At 32.1% G+C, this 13,217-nt stretch overlaps 8 non-coding genes across 8 annotated transcripts; all 8 read left to right on the top strand.

Annotated features, from left to right (window-relative positions):
- The first annotated feature begins 4,425 nt into the window (after positions 1–4,425).
- LOC125496185 (small nucleolar RNA R11/Z151) lies at positions 4,426–4,512 on the top strand. Its single transcript, XR_007272885.1, has one exon. It is a non-coding gene; the product is annotated as a small nucleolar RNA R11/Z151 (small nucleolar RNA).
- A 105-nt stretch (positions 4,513–4,617) lies between these two features.
- LOC125496189 (small nucleolar RNA Z152/R70/R12) lies at positions 4,618–4,710 on the top strand. The gene has a single exon (XR_007272889.1). It is a non-coding gene; the product is annotated as a small nucleolar RNA Z152/R70/R12 (small nucleolar RNA).
- A 113-nt stretch (positions 4,711–4,823) lies between these two features.
- LOC125496188 (small nucleolar RNA Z152/R70/R12) lies at positions 4,824–4,920 on the top strand. Its single transcript, XR_007272888.1, has one exon. It is a non-coding gene; the product is annotated as a small nucleolar RNA Z152/R70/R12 (small nucleolar RNA).
- Positions 4,921–5,014: 94 nt separating this feature from the next.
- On the top strand, positions 5,015–5,148 carry LOC125496194 (small nucleolar RNA snoR80). Its single transcript, XR_007272894.1, has one exon. It is a non-coding gene; the product is annotated as a small nucleolar RNA snoR80 (small nucleolar RNA).
- Positions 5,149–5,433: 285 nt separating this feature from the next.
- Positions 5,434–5,518, top strand: LOC125496180 (small nucleolar RNA Z157/R69/R10). The gene has a single exon (XR_007272880.1). It is a non-coding gene; the product is annotated as a small nucleolar RNA Z157/R69/R10 (small nucleolar RNA).
- Positions 5,519–5,606: 88 nt separating this feature from the next.
- LOC125496187 (small nucleolar RNA R11/Z151) lies at positions 5,607–5,692 on the top strand. Its single transcript, XR_007272887.1, has one exon. It is a non-coding gene; the product is annotated as a small nucleolar RNA R11/Z151 (small nucleolar RNA).
- Positions 5,693–5,803: 111 nt separating this feature from the next.
- On the top strand, positions 5,804–5,928 carry LOC125496195 (small nucleolar RNA snoR80). The gene has a single exon (XR_007272895.1). It is a non-coding gene; the product is annotated as a small nucleolar RNA snoR80 (small nucleolar RNA).
- A 59-nt stretch (positions 5,929–5,987) lies between these two features.
- Positions 5,988–6,070, top strand: LOC125496181 (small nucleolar RNA Z157/R69/R10). The gene has a single exon (XR_007272881.1). It is a non-coding gene; the product is annotated as a small nucleolar RNA Z157/R69/R10 (small nucleolar RNA).
- Positions 6,071–13,217: the final 7,147 nt, after the last annotated feature.

Genomic DNA, 13,217 nt, shown 5'->3' with positions numbered 1-13,217 from the left:
AAAGTATCAACAACTTGATGATTGAATAAAGAATAAGTGACCAACCCTATTTAGATCTTAAAAGTCATCAGTCAAGTCTTGTCTTTGAATAGTTGATAGTGACTTTTATAATCTACCCTATTTATATACTACCTCAATTTTTATTTAGTCGCAACGTTTTGACTTTCACGCTTGCCAATGTACAATTTCAAATCGTTTTATTTCTAATTGTATGTAAGTAAAAATTATAAAAATTTGATATTATGAAAGCTTACATCGAAACAAATCAAACAAGACCCCACATGACTATATTTTGTTTAACATATAAATCAATAAATGTGGTTAAATAAGAGAACATGAATAGTACAATTTATCAAACGTTGCAACTAAAAGAGAACGGAGGTAATATGTTGTCACGAAACAAATAAATATATATATCCAAATTATTTTGATTATTCTTTCAGGGCTAAGGTTCATAAACTTAAAAAATAAAGATTGGTCTTGTTGGTTAGAGAAAAAAAAAATCCTAAACTTTGTTCATACGTTTGAAAAATGAAAGTATATTTGTTCAAATTTGTTTGATTTTTTACCTTATTGGAGTCAAATATTAATGTGTTTTATATTAATCATGAAGTAATTAATATTATAAGAACATTTTTCTCGTAAAAAATTTAATATGATTTAGTATGGGTTAGATTATACAGACTAATACTCGTATATGCACGTTATGTGTGCGAAATCGTATCAAAACTAAATTAATTGCGACGATTTATAAAAAAAAACTAGTTATTAGGCCCAGGCTATGCCCCAGGTAAGAAAAAATTTTCATTTATTAATATAATACATTATGATAATAACAATAAATACAACTTAGCCTAGTGGTTAAGACTTTAGTATATGTACTTGAGGTCTCGGGATCAAACTCTATATTGCGCAATTTTTTTAAAAAAATATTGGTAGTACTGTAGTGGTCAACATTGCTCATCAAATGGCATCATGCATACATAATTAATTTTAATGAACATGCAAATTTGTTTATTTTTAAGGATGTAAGAGATATGTTTAATAATATTAACTAACTACAACACATATTTCTAATTTTGTGGAAACATGGATCACTAAGAGATGTTAGATGAGATGGTAATTCTTTGAAAACCCTTACATAAGGGGAGGGTGCCACATGGCGCGTCGACGTTGTTACGCACGTCTTTTAATAGGTATTTACAAAGTTTTCCTAAAGATTATAAATCAATTCTACCGTATTTAATTACGGTATTTCCCCTTCATTGGGGATTTTATTGGTGGTCATATTTTTTACTTCCTCCGTCCCATAATATAGTGCCTACTTCCTTTTTAGTGGGTCAAACTTTAAAATCTTTGACCGAATATTCTCATCTGTATATATAAAAAAACATATTCATGTGGGATCTTGTTAGATTCGTCTCAATGTGTAGTTTCATAATATCAACTTTTTATATTTTTTATTAATACGGAATTGAAGATATTAAAGGTCAAAATTACGTCTTGGAGACCGTGTAAAAAAGAAACAAGCACTATATTTAAATGGTAGATTTTGGAGTTTTTTTTTTTTGTTAATTGTTGTATTGAGGAGTTAATTTATTAAGGGTAAATTAGGAATTTTAATACTTTGATGTCTTATCCCTCTTCACATATAGAATAGAGATTATAAGTTTACTATCAAACTTTACTACTAAAGTGCTACTTATTTACAATATATTAGGTAAAAATATTTGTTGCACTCCAACATGAAAACAAAAACGTGGTTTCAAGTTTATTTAACTAGTTTTTGAGTACATTATTTGATTTTTTGAACAACCATCATTATCACTTTGCCACAATTACCAAGTAAACCAAGGGTTTCTTGTCCAATGGTTAAGTTTGAGGTGCTGTGAACGATAGGTCACAGTTTAGAATCCCTTATTCTTCTTTGTACTTTGTACTCCTTTCATGGCTCATAGGGATAAAAAAAAATTACCAAGCAAGGAAGTCTTAACTTGATACCATTCATTTTAAGTCTCACGCAACTCAGTCATTACAAGATAAAACTAATTGATTTTTGAGGTAGTAAATAAATCATACCCCCTCCAAACCATATATATGATAGTACATCTTTCTTTTTTTACATGGTTTCCAAGACGAATTTTTGACCTCTGATATCTTCAATACTTTCTTAATAAAAACTATAAAAAGATATTATAAACTACATATTGAGGCGAATCTAACAAGATCTCACATGAGCATATTTTCTCGTATGTATTACTGAAAATATTTGGTTAAAGTTTTTAAACTTTAACTTATTTAAAATGAAATAAGCATTATAGTATGAGATAGACATGTGAATAGGTTACCCCTATCAACTTCAACATAGTAAACACCAAGTTGGACAAGTTGCATGAGACTTTCAACCGTGAAGACAAATAAATTTTATAGCTATCAATAAATACATAAGTATAATGCTATATTAGAGCTGATCATTTTGGCCCGCCCCGACCCGTTTTTGGGTTGGGTTCTGGGCAGACTTTTCCGGCCCACGGTCGATCCCGACCCGATTTTGTTCGGCTTTGGCCAAAAATGACTTTTCAATCTACTTTTCGGCCCGGTCTGTTTTTGGCCCGAAAAGCCCGCTATTCTAGGAACAAAATAGTGGGCATGTGCACATAATTTCGGCCCAAAACTAGGTCCGGCCCGGCCCGACCAATGGGATTTTTTTTTTTTTTGGTCGCGGCTTAGCTCGCTCCATGATCACATCTATGTTATATCAGTGTTTGTTGGTATAAACGATATAGTTATTTGATGAGATTGTTGCATATTTCATTGAAGTTTCAATTTTGTTGAAGTAAGGTGGATTCACATGCAAAAGTAGAACTTTAAACTACGTTCGTGGAGGGAAAAATGACAAGGTTTTTTAAGGCTTGACTTGACAAATATAAATGAATATTTGTTTATTCGTTTCACCTTAATAAAAATAGGATGAAAATTTGGTAAAAATTGATGAAAAAATGGTTAACAAATGAATCAGGTGATTTGAACAACACCATCCAGTTCACCACCCGATCCAATCCACTCGTTTAATATTTTATGTTTACTTTTTAATAAGACTTGAAAGTCTTAGATGAATCTTCAAATGCAAAAAAATGCAAAATATTAAATGTCCAAACCCTAAAAGTTTAAAATTATAAGCTATCACTTACTCGTCTCTCACTCACTCTCTCAAAAGCCCAATAGCTCATGGTTGTCGTCCGGTTGTCGGACCTTACTCCGGTTTAAACAAAGTATATTTGGTTTAGACTATATATATATAGTACAATATTTCAATAGTATAGTTGCAATATGAATTTGTCAAACTTTGCTACTACTTATTTACAACATATCTATCATCTTCTTTTCGATGGTGATAAGCTTTTTATTCTTTCTTTTTTTGTTCTATTGTTTTTGTTATTAATAATTTTTTACACTTTCTCTTTTTAAGAGTTATCTATCCAATTGATGGTTTCATTCTCTTATTTTACGGGAGTTTGGTTTTATTCTATTGTCATGTGAAAGTCCAAAAAGTGGTATGGCAAATTGTTCATTCTAGTTGAAGTTGAAGACCATCAACGTCAAGATACTGAAGACTCGGATCTGGTCAACATGGTTGAATCAAGAATCTCTTTCACAAACTATGTTAGAATAATAGACTTCTTTATCAATAGTTGCGTGGTTTAGCAAATACAAGGGGTTTGCACTATATCAGTCGATCTAGTCATCTAGTTCATTATAGTTTATTTGAATAGAATTTGATTTGATCTTACTGGTTATATTTTGTTCTTTTCTTTAATATTTATTATAGATGCCATTTGATTTTCAATTTATTATTTTTTTACGCAACAACATATATTTGGATTTTTGGAATACTATTTTTTTAAAAATTGAGATATTAAAGTTACCTAACCTGATACCATCCATTTTGAGTCTAACTAAAATGAATTGATTGTTAAGGTGGCTACATAATCTATTGACATAGAATTCAGAAATATAGAATTGAAGCCTAGAAGAAATAAAGCCCAATACTAAACACATGCTTGAACTTTTCAAACCCCAAAGTTATTGACCACAACAAACCCACTAGCCAACCCATCGTAAAAACCCAATCTTCTAAACTTAGCCGCAATTCTTAGTCGCGTAAAACCCTAATTTCCCCAATCCACTCCTACAAAACCCTAAACCCCTCTTCCAATTTCTTCATTCATCTCTCTCATCTCAATCTTCCCTAAAAAATCTCATCAGTTAGTTTTTTCACCGATTCAATTGAATCTTTCAATTTCCACTCGATCAATTTCTCTGTTCATTTATTCTGAAGATTTATCCTTCGCGAAACTGCAATATCTTCTTTTACGTTGATAATGGCGTGTAAGTTTTTATTTTCTTCTGTGATTGAATTAATTCGGGTAAATGATGATAAATTATAATTATCTTAGCGGATTTCAGTGAGGTCATTGATCTATGATCTGATTGTTACACACACTGATACCCTTTCAATAAATTTAATTCCCCTTTTTCTCTTTTCTTATAATTTTTTATATAAATTCAACTTTTTTCTTTATTAATTCCTAAATATTTTAAAAATTCGATATACTTGATCCGATGATGAGACGAAAACACTCAAGTGTTTATGTGCAGTGGATTATACCGTGAGCATTATAATTAACGACTTCTCCTTCCACTGAGTTCAAGAAATAGTTATTTTCTTCATATAATTTGTAATTTATTTTGAAAAATTCAAACTTTATTGTAAATTTCACCTTTTTATTATTTGTATTGAAAATATTGAACATTCGAAACTTGATGCGATGATGAGATGAAAGCACTGGAAGTGTTTATGGGCAGTGGATAATACCGTGAGCCTATTTAATTAAACGACTTCTCCTTCCACTGAGCTCAAGAAATTTTATATTTTTCGTCAATTTTGTAAATTGTTTTGAAAATTATTTATTTTTGTTATATAATTAAGTAGTTTAAATAAGGTGCGTCCATTACCAATTCTGGGGGATAAACAGTTCCTCTTGGCATAATGGCTCGGACGCCAAATTAATGTAATGCAATGTGGTATATCCTGATCCATGACTTTCTTTTTTGTGTCTATTGATCCTGGAAACGCCACTTATATTATCTCGAATGTGATAACTAAACATTGTTACTCTGATGCGGATTAAGTGCCTACTTGGATACGGGTGTCGAAGTGTCCGACTTGGCTATTTTGTAGAAATAGTAAGTTTTATCCAAGTAAAATGTTGTGTAGGACACGATACGACATGATACCCTTTGTTTGAGGGAAATGAAGGTGTTGGAGTAACACTGCTAAACATAGTAGTATATGGAATTATTTTGGTATTTGCATTACCTCTGATCCTAGAAATCCTTGATCGAGTCTCTAGTGAATTTTTGTTAGTCTTATTTAGTGCAGTGATGAAGCTAAAGTGTGGACTAGAGTTTCTGACCTTTTGGTTGAAGACAAACCCTTGGCTGTCTGAGCACTTATTTCATCAAATGTTTTGTTTTTGCAAATTTGGTTTTGAAAATTTTAAATGAATCTTGTGGTTGTTTTTGTTGTGGGGCATAGGGATTAGTGGCTGAGGATGATAATTACATTTATCTTAGCGGATTTCAGTGAGATTAATAATCTATGATCTGATTGTTACACACACTGAAGCCGAATGCGTAGCCGTAAATTGTATTAGTAGTCGATGAGTTTATTCTTTCGATGTTATGTTATGTGTGGTTTGAGTTAATTAGTTGTGTTTGTTAGTGAGGGATGCCTCCATTTACCAATTCTGTAGGAGAATAATTGTTCCTTATGGCTAAATGGCTTGGATGCTAAATAAAATGTGGTTTATCCTGATCATTGACTTGTGTCTGTGTCTGTTGATCCTGGAAAGGCTTCATACATTTCCTTAATTACTCTTTAGGATTTCTTCTTGTTTTGTAGTGTTTGGCTTCATTTTTGTAGTGTGTTGCGGTGATGAAGCTTAAGTGGACTAGAGTTTCTGATCTTATTGGTTGAGGACAAACCCTTGGCTGTCTGAGCAAACACATGCTTGTATTTTGTTTAATCTCCATTTGTGTTTGTTGAATATCACACATTTCAGCTGGTTTTGTTACCTTCATTCAAAGGCTTATGTTATGAAGAATATTCTAGGCCGAAGAAGACCAAAGTTGTTGTGTTTGTGTTAATGCGCAAGCATTTGCAGGCTATTGCAGCTACAAACATATGAAGGCAGAGTAGTTATGCTCCTCCTTTGATTGAATCAGTGTAGTAATGCTTTTCCTTGCGGTAGTTGCGGAGATTGAAGACGGAGAAGCAATTCTCCTTGGAAGTTTGAACTAGAAGCAATGCTCTTTGCAAAGTTTGGTACAGGAAGGGTGGGTATGCAATACGCATGCAGAACTGTGCTGGATTCTTTTATTATACATAGTAGATACTGTAGTTTGTAGTTTTAAGTATTTTGGGTTAAAATGTTGAGGGAATTGTAATCCAGTTAGTTTTTCGCTGAATGCTTCAATATACATGAAAAAATATACTCCTTTCAATTTTTACTTGTGGTTTGTTTCTTGGTTCTCTTCTAAGTAGCTTACGCCATCAACTTGCGCACGCCGAACTTCATGGCAAGCCCAGCTCTCTAACAACTGCCTAGGTAGTACACCCAACTCTCTTAACAACTGCCTATGTAGTACGAAGTAGGCACTCCATAGTCCATACTACAATAACTAGTGGTAGACTGGTAGTTAGTAAATATCAAAGTGTTATTTGGTCTAGGGGTAAGGTTTGATTGCGCAATCTCAATTCTCAGGTTGTAGGATGAATCTAAGGGACTGTTCTCCTCAGTTTATTTTCAGTTCAATTCAGTTCAGATTAATTCAGTTTAGTTCAGCTCTTGACAATACTTTTACTCTCATATATCACTATTCATTTCAGTCTAATTCAGTTCAGTTCTTCTGTTTTATGCAGAAGAGAACGAGAATATTTTGAGGCTGAGATTTCCTTAATTGCGAGAGATTTTTGTCGAGAAAGACAAAGTTGGTTCATAAGACGAGATTATATGGTTTTTACAACCTCGCCAAGTCCATAATGATACTAAGCTAATAAGCTTATAGGAGAGAAAAAATATTAATGGACTTAACGAAACTAAGAGCAATGCCAATGGTGATGGATTTGATCACCAAAGTTCCCAAGTTACTTATGTTTTGTTCATTTTATGAACAAATGTATCTCTCCTACTTTTCATTACCTCACTTAACTTTCTCTCTCCTATTTCTCTTTCCTACTTCAATTAATAATATAATTTACATATTAAATAAAAACAAATCATCTTATGATTACTTAAAATTATAATAATTAATTACCAAAAATTCATTATCATTATTGCGCAATTAGTAAAATGATGTATAAATATTTTTAGAGAGAGAAAGATTGAAGAAGTCTTTTTTTTTGTTATGAAATATATCGATATGGGTATTATTTTATTAAGGGGGAAAAAATATAAATTTTGGTATATTTTTTTTTGAAATAGGAAATTTCCACAAAATTTCCCAAAAATACACCGCAGTAGCCACGTGGTAGCGTGCCACTGGCTGGCTGTGTATCATTCTTCCCCCTTTTCTTCAATGCACGGTGATGAGTTTGTTCACATGATGAACAATGACATATTTTGTCATTTGATGAACACTTTTATGTCACCAATGGAATCCAAGTTTTTTTTTGTTCAATCCAAAATTTCAGATTTTGGTGATCAAACCCATCACCATTGGCATTGATCTAAGCTTTCAGGAGAGAAAAAATATTAATGTTAATGGCAAACGTTAGTAACATAGTCCATTTTCAAATTTATCTCTTATGTCATAATTTTACTTTTCAAATGCATCTCTTACGTCATAATTTTACATTTCAAATGCATCTCTTACATTATAAATTTCCGTAGATGTTAATGGATTTTTAAATTCAGTAAAAGAAGAAGTTACTTTTTATGTGCAATATTTCAATAACTTCTTTTATAAAAATTCGACAATCAATCTAAGAGATGAAGTGATAAACTTCAAAGTAAAACAAAATGAACAAGTGAAAAGGGACGGTTCACAATGGTAACATTGTTGATCCTATTTAAGGCACTATCTTTTACTTTCTTTCCCGAACTTCTAATTTCAATTTAGCGTATTGCCTCCATTATTTCAAGTCATAAATGAAATTGCTGATGAACTAATGGGTAGTAATGGAGACTTATAATAATGATTTCAGTATATCCTACATCCACAACAATATACTAACATCATTGTTATAAGTCGCCCTTGCTACCCATTAGACCATCAAAAATCAATGTTACCTTGTACACTCGAGTCTCGACAATATTAGATGTGATTTTTTTATGCTCTTGTTAATGTTCTTTTATTGTAGTGGAAGTTTGTTCATCATTCTATTATGTTATTATTAGTCTTCATATGCATGCGATGCGTGCGTTACTTTCAAAATTTGTTATTCTATTAGATACTCCATTCGTACTTTATTTATGTTTAAACTTAAATGTGAAAAATTCAACAGTTAGATGAATTTAGATATATTAATTCGCTAATGTACAAAAATAAAAAGGTTGTGAGTGATTGTTAACATTAATTTTTTGTGACTGAATATTGAACAGAAAGAACAAAAATAATGAGTTGGTTTAACTGAATTAAAGAGTATCAAAGGTAGTGAATGTTCAGACTTTTCATGTGCACGTTATGTATGTCATCTTTTTTTATAAGGTATAAATATTTTGTCCATTTAATTTTTGATTGAAGTATTTGATGCATATACCATTTTAAACTTGTTTTAAATGGCAAGTTGGAATTAGAATTTTTAAATGATTTGCTTTTGTAATTTTTTTCATTCCATTAATTAGATCATTGAGGGTATTTTAGTCACTTCAAAAAAGGACACCACACCTCCTATCTTGGCTTATGTAATAGAGATATTGTATTTTCTTCTGTGACAATTTATGAATTCTTTAGTAAATCAAGATAAGAGGTGTCTTCTATTTGATATAAAAGTTGTATATATATATATATATATTGAAAGTATTGGGTCAGACCGTCTGACCCAATATTCTCGTCAGACGGGATGAGCCCAGTACTATAATATACAGCAACGACGGCGATCGAAGGATTCTCCACCATTCCCACATAATACACAATTACCATGAGATATATATCTTGAGTTGATAGACAAGTTATCCATTTTCATCTTTTGTCATCATTCACCAAAAACATTGCCTTTCTTTATAATTCTTTACTTAATAAATTGAGATACCAAAAAAATAGCATTCACACAAAGTTACCGAAGAAGAGATAATGGGTGGAATAACATTTGGAAGACCAACAAATTTGGCTGCAAATTCTTCTTATCCTTCATCTTCTTCTTCATCTTTAAGTAATATTCCAAGGCGTTTTAATGGTGATAAAAATGAGATTGAGAGTCAAACATCAAATGGGTCTTCCATTGATTCTGTTTTTGGTCTGTTCCAACTCGACTCGAGGTCGAATATGCAGTTACAGCTTCTCCACATAAAACCCACCACCACCACCACAACCACCACCATCACCACCACCGGAAACACCGGAAATAGAAGCTTCTCCATCATCAAAGTAACTAACAGAAGGATAGTAGTACGGCAATGCAGGATAATTAGTTGGTGTAATTGAAGAATAAGCAATCCCACATAATCACTCAATGAAGAAGAAGGAGAAAGTGAGAGAAAGCAGAGGTTAGTGTTTTGTTTTTCAGTTGGACTTTGTTTTGTTTCAGTTGGACTTTGTTTTCATTCAGTTGGACTTTGTATTCTTTCAGTTGGACTTTGTGTTTCTTTCAGTTGGACTTTGTGTTTCTTTCAGTTGGACTTTGTTTTGTTTCAATTGGACTTTTTTTTTTTTCAGTTGGACTACCTGGAAAAAAATGAAGACTACCTGAAAAAAAATGAAGACTACCTGAAAAAGAATAAAGACCAACTGAAACCCAAAGTAAGTCTAACTGAAGTACAAAAATCAACTGAAAAAAAAAGAAGACTAACTGAAAAAAAATGAAGATTACCTGAAAAAAAATGAAGACTACCTGAAAAAAAATTAAGACTAACTAAAAAAAAGTTGAAAACACCTGAAAGTCGTCCGACCAAAGATTATGGTCGGACGAGTCCGACACAATACGTTCTCATATATATATTATTTTGAATTGCAATACTTTTGTAGATTACATTATATATCACACTCTTGAATGCAGGATCAAATATAAAGCCACAAACAAAAAAAATAATGGCAAAATCATTTCAATATCTCACACCAATGGGAGTTGTCCAAAGATTAATGTATACTTCCTCCGTTCCATAATAAGTGAAACATAGGAATTGGGCACAAGATTTAATAAACATCACTTTCAAAAGCCAAAAAGTCATTAAACACCCTTTTCACTATCAAAAGGAGGAGAAAGAAAAGCAAACCACACAAGTTTGTGATGGGCATTCTTGTCATTTTGTCACTTTCTTTTTTCCATTTAAGGTATGTTTCACTTATTTTGAAACGTTCTAAAATAGTAAGTGTTTCACTTATTATGGAACGGAGGAAGTACTATACTAGAACACTTTAAAAGGCAAACCTATATTCAGACAAAAAAGTGAGCTATTTGGGCTTAAGAGACAACCATACAGGGTCGGGTCAAGCATCATGGTAGCAAAGAAAAAATGTCAAAAATTTGAGACTTTTGGGGCTAAGTTCATGTGGGGAGACCAATTCTGCTCGACTATAATATAAACGAATTTTATAAAAAGAGAATCAAGAGCTTTGTTTTTCTTATCTTTTCTTGAAGCCCCAACTACTCCCTCTGCTCCAATTTAGTTGCTACATTTTCACTGCAGACACTATTCACGTCATAACTTTAACTATATTTTATTCCATATACACAAGAAAAAACATACTCATGTTTGATCTTGTTTAATTCGTCACAATTTGTATTTTTCAAATATATACTTTTTATAATTTTTCATATATGTAACTCAAGATATTAATGTTTGAAGTTGCATCTCATAAACTGTAATAAAACAAGAGGAAGAAGATGGAGCTTTCTAGTGTAGATGTTATGGCTTAAGTATTGTGTATAACCAAATATTTGATGGTATGTTGCATTGGCTTGTTTAAGTGGTTAATATTTATAGATTGTAGTGTATGGGTTTTTTTTAGTGCTCCTAAAGATGGTCAACGTTTGATATAGTGCAGCAGCATACATGATACATGTGTGGGTGCCTATACCATTTTCCGACGAGTTCTAAAATCCGGCGAGTGTTGACAGCAAGGTGGTGCAATTTTCCGGCGAGTTCTAAAATCCGGCGAGTGTTGACGGCAAGGTGGTGCAATGTCTACAAACTCAGGTGGCTTTGATTTTGAGTGGACGTACTTCAATTTTTCAATGGTGGGAAGATGGGAGGGAAGGGGAGATAGAGCAGTAAAAAGGAGGAGAGAGAGAGCCGTAAAGGGAAGGGGTAAAGGGAAAGGACTGGGGAATGATGAGATATACGTATGAGATGTATAAAATACGTATTTAGGGCGTTAATGTAAAATACTATTTACTTTACACATTAGCAATATTCGTATAATAATATTATACGAATATTGCTAATGTGTAAAGTAAATAGTAACCTATCTTTTTTTTTTGAGGGGATAATAGTAACCTATCTTGATAACGAGGAATTGATTATGATATATTACCTCCGTACTTCTTTAGTTGCACCATTTGGTTTTGTATCATATTCATCAACCAACTTTGTTAAACTTTCTCACATTATTATATAAGAAAATTGTATCAATAAAATATTTGATCAAATAAAAAACACAATCAAGTAGTAAATCAAAATGGAAAATACAATCAATTAACAAAGTGAAACGATTTAATTAAAACACAATACTTTATTGATAAAAATATAAGAAATTCTTAATGAATCTGCGTAACATTCTTTTATCGTTCACCAGTTTTAATTTAGAAAATATTAAAGAAAGTATAAATAAAATAAATAATAAAAGACGGGTTTGGTGAAGTGATATAAGTTTAATCAACAAAATTAATTAGCCCCAAAAACATGTCTAATGTTCAAATTTTATTTTTGTTTATACCCAAAAAGTTATAAATTACTCCTTCCGTCTTGTATTAGTTTACCTGTATTCCTTATTAGTTTACCCCTTTCTTTTTTTGCTACCTTTGAAATGAGACCACAAACTTTTCATGACACATACATTCAATTTTAATATAAAATAAAAGTTTTTCTTTCTTTCTATGACTCATAATATTATTTATTCTAAAACTCTATGCAAAAGAAAGGAGTAAACTAATAAAGGACGGATGGAGTATGTTCCAAAAAATTGAGGCAGCATGCATAAATTGCTAGTTTTAATATAAAGAATAAAAGGGTAGTAATGTGTTACTAAACCGCCAAACCGGTAAACCATTAAAAAGAAATTCGTTTATAAGTCTCGTGCGCCCCATTTGTCTGAAAGTTTACCCAATCAAAATAGAAGACACGAGTAGTAACACAATACTCTTACTTAGGAATCATATTAGGAACCAAACTCCTAATTCCTAATCCTACATGAATATGGTAAGTTGGTAAAACTCCTTTTATAAGTAAATTTATGAGACCCTAAAATCCCTCGTATTATTTTTCCTAAAATCAATTGATTCCTCAACCTTACCACTCCTTTCAACCACCACTAGTCCACCACCCCCACCACCGTCCACCACCCCATTCATCTCCCGTCTCCACGACGAACTCGAAGATTGCATCTTTCTCTTCAAGCATGGCTATTTGATATGCTTGAAAGTCAAGAATATGGATCGGATATATAGCGATGATGATTATGATGACTATACATGATATGATCCTGGATCTACATATATATATAGTCATCATAATCATCATCATTATGTATCCATTGTCTCTACTTAATTACTCGAATCTTGACAATCACAATGCAAGAATTGGAGCTCCAGGTACGTACGGTGAAACTCTTTCTTTAATTTATTGACGAGAAAAAATCAGCAACGTACATTTTGAACTGCTTTCATCACGAGATTATTATTCTTCTCATCCTGTGTACATTCAACAGCCGGAAAACGATCGTGTTTTTGTTCGTGTGTCGATAATAATCGGGTTCATTGATGAAGGCCATGAATC

This window comes from Beta vulgaris, chromosome 3, assembly GCF_026745355.1.
Source record: "Beta vulgaris subsp. vulgaris cultivar EL10 chromosome 3, EL10.2, whole genome shotgun sequence".
Classification (NCBI taxonomy): domain Eukaryota; kingdom Viridiplantae; phylum Streptophyta; class Magnoliopsida; order Caryophyllales; family Amaranthaceae; genus Beta; species Beta vulgaris.
Note: the sequence above shows the minus strand (reverse complement) of the source record. Positions and strands in the feature narration are given on the sequence as shown.